Here is a 17,762-nt window from a genome sequence, read left to right on the forward strand (position 1 = left end):
AAAGAGGTCTTGGTAAATAGTGAATCCGCACCTAATCTGATCCCTACAGTGGTATCAGAGCCACGGGGTGATTAAGTCGGCACGCCAAGTCGCTAAAGGAGGTGGGCAAGTGGAATCCTCCCTCGAGAGGGGATTCGCTCTGGTAAATTGGTTGTATCTTCTGGTTTACTTTCTTGTTTAGTGCCAAATATAGGCTTCGGCTTTTGTTTTCTGGTAGACAGTCCCTGGCATGGACTTAGGACTTTCTCTGCTTTCTTCTCTGTATTGCTTCCGCTGGTTCTTGTTCTCTGTGATCTTGTGATCTCATTTTACTTGACCACCAAGCATCTTGTGCTGCCCAAGTGACCCCCTGCCCCTCCAGTAGTGAGTGATTGCAAGCTGGGATAGCCTTGGCCAGTCTTGCTCGTGACAGTCAAGTATTTGAGGTCCTATCTGTTGTGTGAAAGCTTTGTGTCTGTTCTTGTGCATGTCTTTGTGTTCTCAGGTGTGTAAGGCTCTGTGTTTCGGTCTTGCTTCCTGTGTTCTTGCAAAAATTTTTGCTAAAATGGCTCAACCTGTTTGTTTGGTTCCCTATAATGGTAAAAATGATTTTGCTATTTGGAAACAAAAAATGAAGTGTGTTTTGATTCAACAAAAGGTGTTCAAGGTTGTTGATGGTACTTTGCCTGAGGAAACTGCTCAGGACAAAAAGGAAGAAATGAATGAATTGGCAAGAGCTATTATTGTGTTAAATCTGTCTGATTCAGTGATTAGAAAAGTTGATCATGAGGAATCTGCTGCTAAAATATGGAAATTGCTTGATACTCTGCATACTGAAACCTCTATGTCTTCAAGAATGTATCTGCTTGAAAAGTTGTTTAAGTTTAAGCTTGATCTTGCTAAAGATATTGATGACAATGTGGATAGGTTTCAGAAGCTTGTCCAGGACATTAAGAGATCTTGTGATAAAACTATAGATGAATACACTAGCATAGCTCTGATGAATGTCATACCTGATTCATATAGTGATGTTAAGGCTGTCATTAAGTATGGCAGAGATTCTGCTCCTCTAGACCTTATTATTAGCTCCCTAAATCTAAAGAACTTGAACTTAGGGAGAGAGCTGCTTGATAAGAATGCTTATAACAAAGTTTTAAATGTCAGAGGTAGATCTAAATCTAGAGGGGGCAATGAGCCTAATGGAGGTTCTGGTAATGGCTCAAACTCTAGGAAGAAGTTTAGGTCTGGGTCTAGAAGCAAGGACCCTAAAACCTATAGGAAATGTTTCAACTGTGGTGAAGTTGGGCACTATAAGAAAGATTGTACTAAGCCTAAGAAGAATAAGTTCCCCAACAACAACTCCCAAGTTGAAACCCTTGTCAATGTTGCTACTTATGACAATGTAAATGATTCTATGTTCATGGTGCATGATCTGCAATTTGTGAATGCTGCTCCTGCTTGCCCTTGCCCTTTTACATCTAATGATTAGCTATGTGATTTTGGATGTACTTATCATGTGAGTCCTTTCAAGGAAGTGTTTTCTGAGCTGAAACCTGTAATTAAAACTTTTGTGTCAATGGCTGATGACAAGAAGTGTGAAATTCTTGGTATTGGCACTGTGTGTTTGAAGTTTGAAAATGGTTATGTGCTCAACTTGAAGGATGTGAGATATGTTCCAGATCTGTGCTATAATTTGATGTCTTGTATTGCTCTTGAAAATGAGGGTATGGGGGGAAAGTGGGGGGAAGGCTGTATGAAAATTTGCAAAGGATCTATGTGCCTTTTCAAAGCTAAAAAGAAATGTGGTTTATACGTCTGTACTGCAGTGCCTCTTACATGTGAAAAAGCTTATACCAATGTTGTTAAATCTGATAGAACCATGTTGTGGCATAATAGGCTAGGTCACATGAGTGCTAAAGGCCTGAGTATTCTAAAAAAGCATGCCATCTTGTCTGATAATGATGTTCATAGTGAGTTGCCTTTCTGTGATTCTTGTGTGCTGGGTAAACAGCATAGGGTCTCATTTTCTACTAGTCCTGCACTTGCAAATGTGAGTACATGTATTCTGGAATATTTGCATATGGATGTTTGGGGGCCTGCTTTTGTGTCTTCTCACCCTGGATGTGTCTACTTCTTGTCTGTGATTGATGATTTTTCCAGAAAAGTGTGGTGTTTTTTGATGAGACATAAGTCTGAGGTGTTTGAAAAAATGAAAACCTAGAAAATTTTAATTGAAACTCAGACCGGCAAGAAAATCAAGGCTATTAGGACTGATAATGGCCTGGAGTTTTGTAACAATCAAATGGATGACTTGTGTGATGGTTTTGGAATAAAAAGACATAAAACTGTGCCTTATACCCCACAGCAAAATGGGTTGCTGAGAGAATGAACAGAACTTTGCTTGAAAAAGTGAGATGCATGCTTTCTAAGTCTGGATTGTCAAAAACGTTTTGGGGTGAGGCTTTATTAACTGCTACTTATTTGGTAAATAGGTTCCCTTCTGTGCCTCTAGTTGGTCATGCTGGGGTTTGTTGCCCCTTGCACAGCGGAAGACTTGTACAAAACAAATAAATCAGACAAGGATCTATTTGACCGATTATGCGATTAATCAATTCACATGTTTAACATATAATTGCATGCTAGAACGCAAATAATTCATGCTCATAGAAAGTAAATCCTAAACATGAATACTACGGTTTAAGGTTACCGATTTGATTCTCCAAAGAATCGACGATTGCTTGCGCCTTCTCCACGAGATGATCTTCAATACTAGACCACGGATCTTCTCTCTGGTTCCCGAACTGTACTCCAATATCAGTGTGGGCTGATCTTACTAGAATACTAGGACTTAAATAAAGAAGACAGAAGAAATCCTTTTGAGAATAGGAGTGGAATTCGAAAATTCCTACAGCTGGGGAGCTGAAATTTTTGAAAAATACAATAATGAAAAATTGTGTTATTTCTGTCTCCTTTATTCTCCTATTTATATTAAGTTCCTTATGGGCCCAGACAGGGATCTATGGAAGGTTTTGGATATGGGCTCATCCAATTTACTTTTTACTAATTAAATTGAACCCACAATTTAATATAAGTTATAATTGGAATATTACGAGCAGCCACTACAGAAGTAATATTGAACTCTCCCCATCCAAATCCGAAATTACAAGTAATCCGGGTTTCCGTTGTTTATTATTTATTTCCCGCGCTTAAGATATAAATGTCCATTAATTAATTAATGTCTGCTATGGACTTAATTAATTAACATCTTATTAATTCCAAGAGTGGACTTAGCAAGAATCATTTATTTATTATTCATAGAGTAATAAAACTCCAACTGGCCAGTTTTCCGAATAATAAAACCTTGTTCGAGCTCCTCTTGAGGACATTATCAAACGAGACTCACCTCGTGCACGTTTCAACATAATAGCAATCCTAGCACCGCTAGATATTAATCACCACTACCCAATATATCAGGATAATTGGGTTGCGAAAAACCCGCACCATTTGATAAGTCAAAGTAGTGCATAATCAATACCGTATGCTCAATGCTAACATATGTAGATTAAGAAATATAATTTTATCAAGACCTAGTCTTTCAGTAGATAGCATAAAGACACGTCTTGCTGTTAGATCCGTTCAGTGTTGTACCACACCAATGTCAAATTATTTCAGTAAGGCTTAGAAATATGCGGACTGACATTGCAACCTTTCACGATAGGTAGCCAAAGCCTATCTAGGTTGTGAAATTCTTCTTTTTCTTTTGCAAAGCATTGCATAGATCTGACCGTGTTACCTTAAAGTGGACGACGCCCACAACCGGTCTACTAAGCAAAAGACTTAGACTTTGTTTACTTCTTATGCATTTAAATGTTTGTAAAACATCTTATAAATGCACAAGCAAACACAATGTAATAATAATAGTGATTCTATTCGTGCGAGACTGCTCGAATAATACTGAATCAGGTTAAAAGTGGATTATAGAGTTTTACGTATACAAGCAAGATTCTATTCGAGCGAAACTTGCTCGAAACATGCTTTTCAGTATACCAAACCTAACAATCTCCCACTTATACTCAAAACATGCTTTCGAGTATACCCACTGCCAAAAACTCTCCCACTTATACACAAAGCAGGTATTGATTTTAGATATATCGAACTACCATTCATTTCACCAAGTGAAAGAAAAATCTGCTTGGTTGTTCTCTGATAATATCTTTTTCACCATAATGTCTTTTAATTAATTTCATCCCCATATGTGATTGTTTAGCTTAATAAACTCGTGTGTCCCTTGAGTTAGCCTTCACTAGAGTAATCAAAAAAAAATACTCATAGGCATACTCAAACTTACGATTAAAGCTATTAGGAAGATATTCCTAAGGTAAACACATATTCAGAGGATGACTTACTCGATCACTGATTAGTCATAAAACTAAGACAGTGTAACCCCAAGGACATTACATGAATGACTGGTAAACTAGAATATAGTTACTAGTCTTTCTCAAGCACTAGGGTATATTCATTACCTCAATCAAAATCCTTTGCCATGGTTAATATGATATATACTTGCTATGTATAAGAACAACTAATATCAAACTTAGTACACATTATAGCATATATGAGACAACTATCTCCGAACTAGTCTCATAATTCTTGATCTCACTAAGTGTCAAACGACACTTGACTAGAGACAAGACAATTCCATCTTGAGAGGTATAAACCTTTTCATGGAATTTCTAATGCTTAAATGTTCCAAGCAATGTGTAGATATAAGATTCCTAAGAGAATCTCAACATTCTTTCTAGCAATCTTAAAAGGACTTAGATGCTAAGAATGTAATTAGTTTCTCTTAAATCATTTATCTTAAACTGGGTAGACAACCAGTTTCCTACGCCAGATGCCAATCTTAGTTGTTTGCAACTTTTGTAGATTTCATCATCGTAGAGTACCAATAATACCATATGTAATGCACTTTCAACTTCCTTGTGCTTACAGCACTGTTAAGGACACAAGTCAAATAACAAATATTTGACAATTTTGATAAAACACATATACTCTGATTTAGATGCTTGCCTAAGACCACGAAGGTCTTTATAAGCTTCCAATCATGCGTTTCTTGCCCTTAATTACATATCCATTAGAATGTTCCAGTAGATGATTTCATCAAGACTTCTATTTATAGAAGGCTGTCTTGACAATCATAATACTTACATTCTAATTTATGTAAGTTCTAATAGACAATAGGATCGAATAAATCATGGCACAACGATAGCGAGAAGATAATTCTCTTTGGGCATAACCTGTTTATCATTGTCTAGCCATTTTAAGATCCATATTTACACTTGCAAAGATACTTGCTCCCACTGACTGACACAGCCTGTAGGTAGTATTGCAAGTCTTGTAAAACATGTTGTCTATCTTAGATTGTAGTTTGGAATCTATCACCTTTTCGAGGATGAATATCCAAATTAACCAATACTACATTGTAGTTAAAGGGATTATGTTCAAGTTAATCTAAGACTGAGTCTTACGACACTCTTAGACCCATGAACTTGTTGTGTTCCAGTGGAACGCTCCCACTACGATATGGTTCTTACAATCTTAGGTACTGAAGTTGATTTTATTAGTGCAAAAGTTTCTAATGGTATGACTTCTTGGTAATGTGGAAAATCCAATATCTCTCTTTTGAGAGTTATCACGTTGTTAGGCTTGTAGTTCATCTCTTGATCTTCGTACAAGAATTATATCTTTGAAGATTACAGAACTTATAACCTTACATCATTTGGGACAAACCTTAAAACATGCCTCAGTACTCAACTCCAATTTCTTGGACACTTTTCCAACACGTGTTGGAACAACATTACACCTTGAGATGTGCTAGACTAGAGACGCTCTAGTCCACAACTCGTGTTTTGTAGAAGGTACTGATGTTGGTAGTTTCTTTAATGTTTATCCCATCAATGATAAGATTTTAATGAGTACAACTCATCACTTAATCAAACTTGTCTTAGAGAGACTTCGATTCCTTCTTACATAACTATCCCATTCATTAGATGAATGCTTGGATTCGTTAATGGAGATTAGACTCCCACTACTGATCATAACCCTTTGCTCGTCTCCTTATGGTGTAAACCATTGAGACTTGCTAGTCTTTCTATGTTGCACTTTTATAAGTATTCTGAATCTCTTGAAAAATCAAATGATTCTAACTCATAGTGCATCAAACAGACTTTCTCAACTGTCAAGCTATTTAACGAAATGTTAAAATCTTGATAGTCTAGATCCGTTCGAACAATTTCTAAGTATTTTCTTGGCCTTAAGGCTAAGAGCCATAAATACTTTATCATTCAATGATTAAGAAGTTGATGTGTTGTTGAATACTCAACCTTGTCGCACTTATATTATTTTAATACTATGATGCCTTAAGCATCAACCATAAAACAATAGTTGAGCATTAATAGCTCCCACTGCAACAAAAACCTAACTGGATGAAGATCTCTTACTTAGAAGTTGCATTGTCATGTAAGTCATTGTCCTTCTATAAAATAGGTCAATCCAACTCACAAAGCATCTTTTCTCGCTTTAAACAAACTTCGATGACAATCCAGGCTCTCTCATTTACATATCTAGTCTTATGTTCAAATGAACTAGGACTTTAAGAAAAATGCAGCCTTTATGAATTCGCCATCTATCATGTTACTTTCCTCTAATAGTAACACAACGACTATTATTCTGAAGATTTTCTACTTTTCAGTTAAACCTTCTTATAGTCATTTCTTGTTACTTTAGGCGATGACTTGTGTCAGAAACTATTTGAGTGATCAAAAGATCCTCAAAACATTCTGTCACTCTAGGATATTCCAATCGAATCATCTTAACAGATTCTATTGATATCCATCTTTCATCGTCATTAACCAAGACTTGTCGAGCTACTTAAAGGAAAATAGCTTGACCTTATTCCTCAAAGAGCTTGTCAAGTACATGCATAATGCATTCTCGAACATTCTTCGTGGAATTATGACGAGGAAATGGAGGACATGAATCATTGAGTATAAACTCCAAGCTTTCAGCGATGAGAATCTTATCCATTTTTGTTTCCGGTCTACATAATTTAGGCATTCGAGTTTACTTTCTTTAAGGATCGCAGACAAACATTAAATGACATAATGGAGATTTGGCAAATAAACTTATTATCACATACTCATGCTCAATACATAATCACAAATAACCACAAAACAATTATGTATCTTACAACAGCAAAATTAATAAATTGTATCCTCCTCTGGAGGTTAATACGCATTAAAATTTTGACAATTTTCCTGGTCACAACACCGACGCATCAATAGCTTCCTCCTCTGGAGGTTGACACGCCTAATGCTGCCTAAGCACGACCATCAGATTTAGCATTACAGAATTTTATTTCTACAACACACTCCCATAACAATGTTCATGTGTTGATAACAAAATCAAGCTATCTCATAAATTCTGATTGAACCCTGAAACTCGCAGTTCCTTAGGATTATTGTCCCCACTCTGCAGGTGGCAATAATATTGGGAACCACTTTCTAGTTCATTCTATTTATTATGTGAGAAGTCCGCCCTTATGAACTTGCTGTTTTCGTAGGATTATTGTCCCTACTCTGTAGGTGGCGATAATATTAGAAAATCAGCTTCACAAAATTTGGCAGTCCAACCGATGGAGACCGTATACAACGCACTTGTTGTAATCATCACTTAGATATTTTTATATGGTTTTTGCATAATTATCACATAAGCAGATAAAGCAGATAATCCACTTAAAAATAGATAAACACCAAATAAACAGATAAACCCATTTAATGCATGGCATTTAAACACACATGATAATCATCGAAAATTATTTAATCTAGTCAAGGGGGAATCAATTAAATAATTAAGTTTTATCATGGATAATGTTTATCCAAATTTATTTAGGATTTATCAAGATAGAGTTAACTATCTAAATCCATTTAGGATTATTCTAGATTTTATTTCGATAAAATCAAATCCTACAATTCAAGATAACGTTGATCTAGGATTATCATTATTTAAATCGTACTAGGATATTACTAGATAGAAACACTTCCATCATAATCCTTAAGACAAATAAAATCCAATCAACCAAGATTTATACAAATCTTAATTCTATTTAGAATAGACATCCAGAATATATCAAACAATACTTAGGATTTCTTAGATAAATAAATTTATCTAAATCCAATTAATTAAGGATTTTCTTATATATCATTAACATCCTAATCTATCTAGGACATACATCCAAATGATAAGGATAACTTGGATTAATACTTATTTTGATCCATCTAAGATTTGTCTTAATAGAATTAAATCTATTCAAATCCATAGGATAAAATAAATTAATATTAATATTAATCCTAATCCATCTAGGATTTAACTTGGAGTAAATCCATATAAATCCATAGAATTAAATAATATTATATTATAGTTATTCAAATCTATCCAAGATTTATCTAGGAACAAATCCATATAAATCTATAAGATAAGAATAAAATATTATATTATCACTATCCAAATCCATCTAGAATTTATCTATGAATAAATTCATATAAACTCATAGGATAAGAATAAAATAATATTATCATTATCTAAATCCAACTAGGATTTATCAAGGGATAAATCCACATTAATCCATAGGATATAGATAAATATTAGATTCTCATTATCCAAATTTAACTAGGATTCATCTAGGATTTAAATCCCTACAAGTCCATAAAATAAGGATAAAATCTATAATTAATCCATGATTTAATACAAAATCAAATCTTATATAATATATAAAATCTACAAAAGATATATTCAAATCTTATTTCCAAATTAATCTTGAAATATTTCCAAAATTGAATCCAAAGATTAGGAAACCCTAAATCAATTTTGGAAAGCGAAGTCACTGGACGAAGCGATGCGACGTCGCGCGGGTAAACCCGCGCGAGCGTCGCGCATAGGGTAAACCCTAATCTAGCTCTCCGTCGGACTCCCACTTCACCGCAGCGTCGTCGTCGCTGCTGCGATGCCAGCTTCGCAGCGGCTGTTGTGGGGCGATCACCGTCGCTGATCACGGCTGATCGCTGCTGCAGTCGACTGCAGCTGTTGCTGACCGCCTTAGAGCACGGCCGCTGCTGCAGTGTTGGAATCGTTGCTCACCGGCGCTGCTCGCTGCTGCTGCGACATCGTCGACTCTACAGCCGCCAGCGCCGCTGCAACGTTTCACCCACTGCCATGCCGCTGCCTCTGACAGCCCGTGCGCTGCTACGTTATCAACTCCGGTACTGGGCTGCCGCTGTGGAAGCTGCTGCATCCGTCCGCTCAGCCCAAGAGAGGCGAACCGACGATCGAATTGACTCACAATTCACGAAAAAAAAATTCGTTCATGCACTTATTCAAAACCATTGGAGTCAAGATAATCATTACCACATAATAATTATGTTATGATTACTAATATTAGGAATTAGATTCCAAAAGTCACGTCTCCAACATTCATGGAACCTTGGGCTTCTTCGTTCAACAGTAAATAAAACACATAAACGAAGAACTCATGCATTCAAGCAATTCACATAACATGAAATTAATCCACATAATCAGAGCCAAAAATTGGCTCTGATACCAATTGCTGGGGTTTGTTGCCCCTTGCACAGCGGAAGACTTGTACAAAACAAATAAATCAGACAAGGATCTATTTGACCGATTATGCGATTAATCAATTCACATGTTTAACATATAATTGCATGCTAGAACGCAAATAATTCATGCTCATAGAAAGTAAATCCTAAACATGAATACTACGGTTTAAGGTTACCGATTTGATTCTCCAAAGAATCGACGATTGCTTGCGCCTTCTCCACGAGATGATCTTCAATACTAGACCACGGATCTTCTCTCTGGTTCCCGAACTGTACTCCAATATCAGTGTGGGCTGATCTTACTAGAATACTAGGACTTAAATAAAGAAGACAGAAGAAATCCTTTTGAGAATAGGAGTGGAATTCGAAAATTCCTACAGCTGGGGAGCTGAAATTTTTGAAAAATACAATAATGAAAAATTGTGTTATTTCTGTCTCCTTTATTCTCCTATTTATATTAAGTTCCTTATGGGCCCAGACAGGGATCTATGGAAGGTTTTGGATATGGGCTCATCCAATTTACTTTTTACTAATTAAATTGAACCCACAATTTAATATAAGTTATAATTGGAATATTACGAGCAGCCACTACAGAAGTAATATTGAACTCTCCCCATCCAAATCCGAAATTACAAGTAATCCGGGTTTCCGTTGTTTATTATTTATTTCCCGCGCTTAAGATATAAATGTCCATTAATTAATTAATGTCTGCTATGGACTTAATTAATTAACATCTTATTAATTCCAAGAGTGGACTTAGCAAGAATCATTTATTTATTATTCATAGAGTAATAAAACTCCAACTGGCCAGTTTTCCGAATAATAAAACCTTGTTCGAGCTCCTCTTGAGGACATTATCAAACGAGACTCACCTCGTGCACGTTTCAACATAATAGCAATCCTAGCACCGCTAGATATTAATCACCACTACCCAATATATCAGGATAATTGGGTTGCGAAAAACCCGCACCATTTGATAAGTCAAAGTAGTGCATAATCAATACCGTATGCTCAATGCTAACATATGTAGATTAAGAAATATAATTTTATCAAGACCTAGTCTTTCAGTAGATAGCATAAAGACACGTCTTGCTGTTAGATCCGTTCAGTGTTGTACCACACCAATGTCAAATTATTTCAGTAAGGCTTAGAAATATGCGGACTGACATTGCAACCTTTCACGATAGGTAGCCAAAGCCTATCTAGGTTGTGAAATTCTTCTTTTTCTTTTGCAAAGCATTGCATAGATCTGACCGTGTTACCTTAAAGTGGACGACGCCCACAACCGGTCTACTAAGCAAAAGACTTAGACTTTGTTTACTTCTTATGCATTTAAATGTTTGTAAAACATCTTATAAATGCACAAGCAAACACAATGTAATAATAATAGTGATTCTATTCGTGCGAGACTGCTCGAATAATACTGAATCAGGTTAAAAGTGGATTATAGAGTTTTACGTATACAAGCAAGATTCTATTCGAGCGAAACTTGCTCGAAACATGCTTTTCAGTATACCAAACCTAACAGGTCAGTGTCCTGAATATGTGTTTTATGGAAAGCCTCTTAACTTTCCTCACCTAAGGGTTTTTGGCTGTATTGCTTTTGTGCATATTAAGTCTGATAAACTTGAGCCTAGATCTAGGAAATGTGTTTTTCTAGGTTATCCTGAGGGAGTCAAAGGTTATAGAGTCTGGTTAAGGGATGAACCTGGATTCAAGGTCATAATAAGTAGGGATGTAGTCTTCAATGAAGATGAATTCCCCTGCTTAAGATTGACAAGTAGCCCAGATCCTATAGATGTGGACAATGAACCCCTCAATGAGGTGGAGTCCACAGATACACTCACTGGAGTGGAGCATCCCAGTGATGCTCCAAGTGAGGTGGAGCGGCCATTTTGGAACATCTATCCAGTCTATACACCTAATGAGACTCCTAATGAAGGAAATCCAAATATTGTTCATGATGTGCCTGCCCAAAATGTGAATGACAATGTGCATGATAGCCCTGTTAGAAATCTCTCCCCTATTGCAGCCCAGAATGAAAAAATACATAGCCCTAGTGGCATTCAAAATGCTATTGATAATACTAATTTGCAGGATTATGTGTTATCTAGAGATAGAACTAGAAGGGTCAATGTCAATAGACCTTCTAGGTTTGATTGCTTTGTTGGTTTAGTTGCTCTTATAAATTTGGCTTTCAATGTATATGAATCTGATGGGGATGAGCCCCAAACTTATAAGCAGGCTACTAAATCTAAATTCCGGAGTCGGTGGCATAAAGCCATGTTCGAGGAGACGCATTCTCTGAAAATTAATTTTACTTGGATTCTTGTACCTTTGCCTCCTGATGCATCTGTGGTTGACTGCAGGTGGCTTTACAAATTCAAAAATGAGGTGAAGGGCCTTAGGTACAAGGCCAGATTAGTGGCAAAGGGCTTTACTCAACAAGAGCGGGTAGATTACACATAAATTTTTGCCCCTGTTGTTAAATTTACTACTGTCAGGATGATGCTTGCTTTGTGTGCTCATTTTGATTGGGAATTAAAGCAAATGGATGTTAAAACTGCCTTCTTGCATGGTGATCTTGATAAGCCTATTTACATGAAACAGTCTGAGGGCTTTGTTGATCCCAAGTTTCCAAATCATGTGTGCTTGCTGAAAAAGGCCTTGTATGGTTTAAAACAGTCTCCTAGGCAGTGGAACATCAAGTTTAATACATGTATGCAGAAGTTAGGCTTTGTAATAAGTACCTTTGATGCATGCTTATATGTTAAGAACCTTGATGTTGTGCCTGTTTTTTTGTTGTTGTATGTTGATGACATGCTTATTATGGGTCCCTGTTTGAAAACTATAAAAGGTGTGCAAGCTGCTTTGAGTGAGAATTTTGACATGAAGGATCTAGGTGATGCTCAGAAAATCTTAGGGATAAGTATCTATAGAGATAGAAAAGCTTCTACCCTTGTGTTGCATCAAGAGCCTTATGTGTACAAAGTTCTGAAAAAATTTAACATGTTTGATGCTAAACCTGCTTATGTGCCCTTAGCTGCTCATTTTATGTTGAGTAAAGATCTGTGCCCTAAGTCTCAGACTGAAGTTGATGCTATGAAGAGAATTCTTTATGCTAATGCTATTGGATCTGTGATGTACTTGATGGTTAGCACTAGGCCTGATATTGCCTATGCAGTTTCATGTCTTAGTAGATACATGTCCAATCCAGGTCTTGTTCATTGGGAAGCTTTGAAATGGCTTATTAGATACTTGAAGCAAACTGCTAAGTGTGGTTTATGCTATTCTAAGTGTGATGATGGTGTTTTACTAACTGGTTTTGTGGATTCTAATTATGCTAATGACAGATATAAGAGGAAGTCAACTACCTTCTATGTGTTTACAGTGTGTAGGTCTTGCATAAGTTGGAAATCTCAGTTGCAGCATATTGTGGCCTTGTCCACTACTGAGTCAGAGTATATTGCCACCATTGAGGAAATGAAAGAGGTTGTATGGTTAAAGGGAGTGCTTTCTGAACTTAAGTTTGTGAAAACCTCTCCTGTTGTGTCTCCGATTCTCAATCTGCTATTCAGTTATGTAAAAATCATGTTTTCCATGATAGAACAAAGCATATAGATGTAAGGTTTCATTGCATTAGTGATATTGTAGAAAAATGTGAAGTGTTTCTTCAAAAAGTGCATACAGATAAAAACCCAGCTGACATGGGAACTAAGCCCTTACCATTAGAAAAACTTCTTTTCTGCATTAAATACTTGCACTTTGATCTAGGATAGGTTGCATGTCCCGGGGGAAAGACCTCAGCCACCTTATAAGATGTGGTAAGGGTGGTAGGTGGCTGGAGGCATGAAGTCCTTTTAAACTAATGGGTGTCGGCCCCTCTGGTGTCTAAAGGCAACCTGGTGGTTCCCAAAATGCTTGTGGACTTAGTCATTTGGTGCTGAGGGATTTGCCTTGTAGGCTGTGATGATTTTGACCTTAGCTTATAACCAGATTGGTTTCCTAGAATAAAGTCCAAGGTGGAGTATGTTGGATATTGATGGACTTTCTACTTGGGCTGGTTATTTATTTGACCCGTGTGTTATTGATTTGGGCTGAGCCCAAATTACTTACCTCTTGCTCCAGATGTTGCTACGTGGACTCTCACCCGGATCACGGCCCTGAGCCGTTGGATTGTGGAGTGTGTTAGTTATGTGAGTGGTGAGACTCTTGAGTCTTTCATTCCAATCGAACCCTACTCTCTTTCTTCTCTCTGCAGAATCTAGAACTCTCTCTGTGTGCCCTTCTTCTCCGATGGATCTTCTGCCATTCTTGAGTGATCTTTCACGGTTTCTTTAGTGATTGACTGTGAGTGAGTGGTGGAGAAGGCAACTACTTCGGTTGCTGTGTGTGATGAAGATCTAGGGTTTAGTGTGTGAGACCTTTCTGTGTGAGTTTGTGTTTGAGGTGTCCAGACCCTGTGTGGTGGAGTTCTGTGGTGTTGGTATCTGCAGTGTGAGGTTGATCTCTACTCAGACTTCAACGGTGCTCCCTTGGATTGGTTTCTGGTAGAATAGATCTGGTTATTAGCGGGTTTCTGGGCCATCTTTTGATCTATTTGGTGTCTCTCTTTGAAAGTGCAGGTTTTCTCGGTCAACGTGTGTAAATGCGGGGGTGTATCCAACTGATCAGGATGAGATTCCCGGCCTAGCTGAGTCGTTGGCACGACAACCGGAACCTGGTATCAAACAAATTTCCTCAACCCACTTTTACTGGTTAGTATAATGGAGGTAAGGGTCGAATCCCACAAGGATGGACACGTTCGGATAACTATGGTGATATTCCTGGGTGTTTTTGGTTAGCTACCACGCTTTTTGGGGTTGGGATTCTACCTAGGCGAGAAATAAAGATGGTACTCTACTGACTAGTAGGCGTGAAAGTAACAGGCATGTGGATGTGTTCGTGAAAATAGGGGACAAGGTATCTCAAAGGAATGTGAAAAGTAGACAGCTACTAAAAGAGGAAATTTAGACAACAAGGCATATTTGGCGGCTGGTTGGCTTTCTGACAGGTCTGGAAGGTACAACTGAAAAGTAGGAGACAAAAGCAAAAGTAACAAAAAAAAAAAGTAAAAGTGGTCCAAGGCAAAAGTTGATATTGACGTTTTCTTCTTCACCAAGTATTGACAGAAATCATATGAACACAAACTCCACGACTAAACTCAGATTAATAGCTTCAAACTCAAGATCCATTGATTAAAAAGAAAGTTTAACTTAAGATAAATAGCTGAAATTGCAGACTGCCTCTACTGACTAACATGCAAGATAGTGATCACAGCGCAGAACAGGAAACTCATGCACAAAAACTCAAACTGAAACATGACTACAAATTCCGATCAACAACTACAGATCTAGCTTACTCGAAGGAAAATACGTGCACGCACTTAAAAATTAAAAGCGATAACTAAATCTAACTTTCCTATGCAGAATGAAGCAAACTCAAACCAAAGAGACATTCGGAATAGAAATTTCATAACTTAAACGTTTGGATCTTCACCAAATACTTCAAAAGGCAACAAAGATAAATGTTTGCAACAGATTCAACGAAGAAAGCAGGTAAAGATTAAACTAGAAAGCAAATAACAATTGTTTTGCCACTCCGGGCGGCGATATTGCTATACTACTACGACAAACTGGCTGGAACGGTAGAACGATGATTTCTCCGGTATACTCTTGGACGTCAAGTGACCATAGCTGTGGCGAGGAACGAGAGACTGGATAATGCTGAAAGACTGATCTGCTAGAGAGAATTCTACTAAGTGTGTATGAGAACCGAGAGCTTTTTTCGAACTTAGCACTCTCCTCGTCTCTCTCCAAGTGGCTTCTTTTATATGGAGGCTTGCCCTTGCTTTTAGGGTAGGCTTCCTTCTCGATTTGACTTTTCTGCCCTTGTCAATGATCATCCCAGCTATCCTTCTTCTCCATCTCGAGCCTTTTCTCTGGCATACATTCTGGTTAGTATTGCACCCTTCTAGCGCTCTTTTCGCTTGCATTGCCTGAATCGTCTCCTACTGGCTTGGATCCCTTAATCCTGCACACTTGAGCAACTGTTTTGTAGATAATACATGCATTTCACGACATACTGATCAGTAACCAAGGCTTAGAATACGACTTATCACTCTTGTTTCTTGCATTAATCGGATGGTTTCATTTGATCCCAGAGGATCTTGTTTGTTGTTGCTAATCCGTTTATTCAGTGTGCATGTTTCTTAGGAGAACTTTGTTGATACTTCAAGAACCCTAGATTAGAATATTGACTATATTTGTAATAGTTGATAGTTCTTCGGTTGTAATCTTGATAACTCAACAAAATCAGTTGTGTGGTTAGAGTTTGACTAAGCTCTCCTAATGAAGAACAAAGAGGTCTTGGTAAATAGTGAATCCGCACCTAATGTGATCCCTACGTGCTCAATCTTGTTTGATTTTGAATCTGATATATGTGTATATAACATCTTTGATAAAAGTTTTAAATTAATAAAGTTGATATCAACACCAAAATACTTTACGCCATAATAACAAAAATTATAAATCAACTATTGACTAACAAACACAATATACTTATAATTAAAATAACAACCTTCTCTTTTTAGTTGAGGATACAAACAACATTTAAGCTGCTTAGAGAATCGAATCTACTTAATAAAAGTTATTTTATTGAAATTTCTCGTACATTAAAAAAAACTAAAACATTTTAGTATTCCTATTGTAAATAGAGTATTTAAAAGTAAGAAAAAATATAATATCTATGAAAAGACGCGCAAGTCACATTCATTGTATGATGGTTCAACAGAATAAATAATGCAAATATTTCTCCATAGCTACGTGATAATTATTTATATTTATTTTTATATTTGAGGTCCAGAATTATTTGCGAAATGAATCCAAGAATATTCACCCATTCCACAAAATAATATATGATCGATTGGTTTAAGATTTGATTTTCAAGATATCATCGTGACAGATTAAGAATTGACATCAAACATTTATGCAAAACTTCGACCACGAGCACACGCATATATGCATTCTATACATGTGAAGAGTGTTAATATGTATATTATTGTGCATTTTCAGTCCTTATTTTTAAAATTTTAATAATATAATGACTTCATCCAAATAAATTTAAAAAATAAAAACTGAGAAATGTTATTTAGTTTTGTGAATAATAAAAGTGGACCTAATTCCTTTCTTTGGCGAATGTTGATTAGTGACTAATAAGGAATAAAACGGGAGACGGCCTTTTTTTGGTGTCTCATGGGCTATTTATTCCCATCTTTAATGGGCCGTTTCAATGCAATTAGTCCAACTTACAGCCTTTACGAACTTTTAAATGGGCCTTAACACAGCTCATTATAAGTACTCCAACCGTTCATCAAAAATAGTTTCATAGGTAGATGACAAGTTTTAATAAAAATTGGTGTAGAGTAGTAATACAGAGAACGAGAAAAAGTGAATTAAGTATGAGAGAGGGACGTAAAAGTGGATAGAATAGTGTGACATAAAAGTGGATAGAATAGTGTTAATAATTTGAGATAAACTTTTCATTTTTGGATGAGACTATTTTGTATGGATACTTCAAAATGGAAAGATGAGATTATGTTTTTCGTGGACGGAAGGAGTACTATTTATTCATACTAACTAATACATCCGTCCCAAGGAAGATGGCTCCTTCCTTAGGCGGCATGATATTTTATACTATAATTTAATTTTGTGTGTTTAGTGGAGAGAAAATAGCATAGACAAAAGTCTATTTTTAGTAATTGGACATCTTGGTTGGATCAAACCAAAAAGAAATGTGGGTTATCTTCAATAATAATTTTTTATTTATTAAAATCAAACTTAATATATAAAAACAAAATTTTGTTAAATGTGTATTAAACGAAAGCAATGCTCACAGATAATCATGGCTGACAATTTTGGACACAACACAAACCTGGCACCAACACGCACAAAATAATGGGTTTGGGTCAAGCTTATTGGGTTTATGGCCTTATTGGGTCAACCCGTTAGGAATTCGATAGTTTGGGTTGTGTTCGGTTGACCCGTTCAAAAATAATATTATTACTTTAATTAA

The sequence above is a fragment of the Salvia hispanica genome, chromosome 1 (assembly GCF_029641045.1).
Source record: "Salvia hispanica isolate PSC_SH4W2 chromosome 1, Shi_PSC_v1, whole genome shotgun sequence".
Taxonomy (NCBI): Eukaryota; Viridiplantae; Streptophyta; class Magnoliopsida; order Lamiales; family Lamiaceae; genus Salvia; species Salvia hispanica.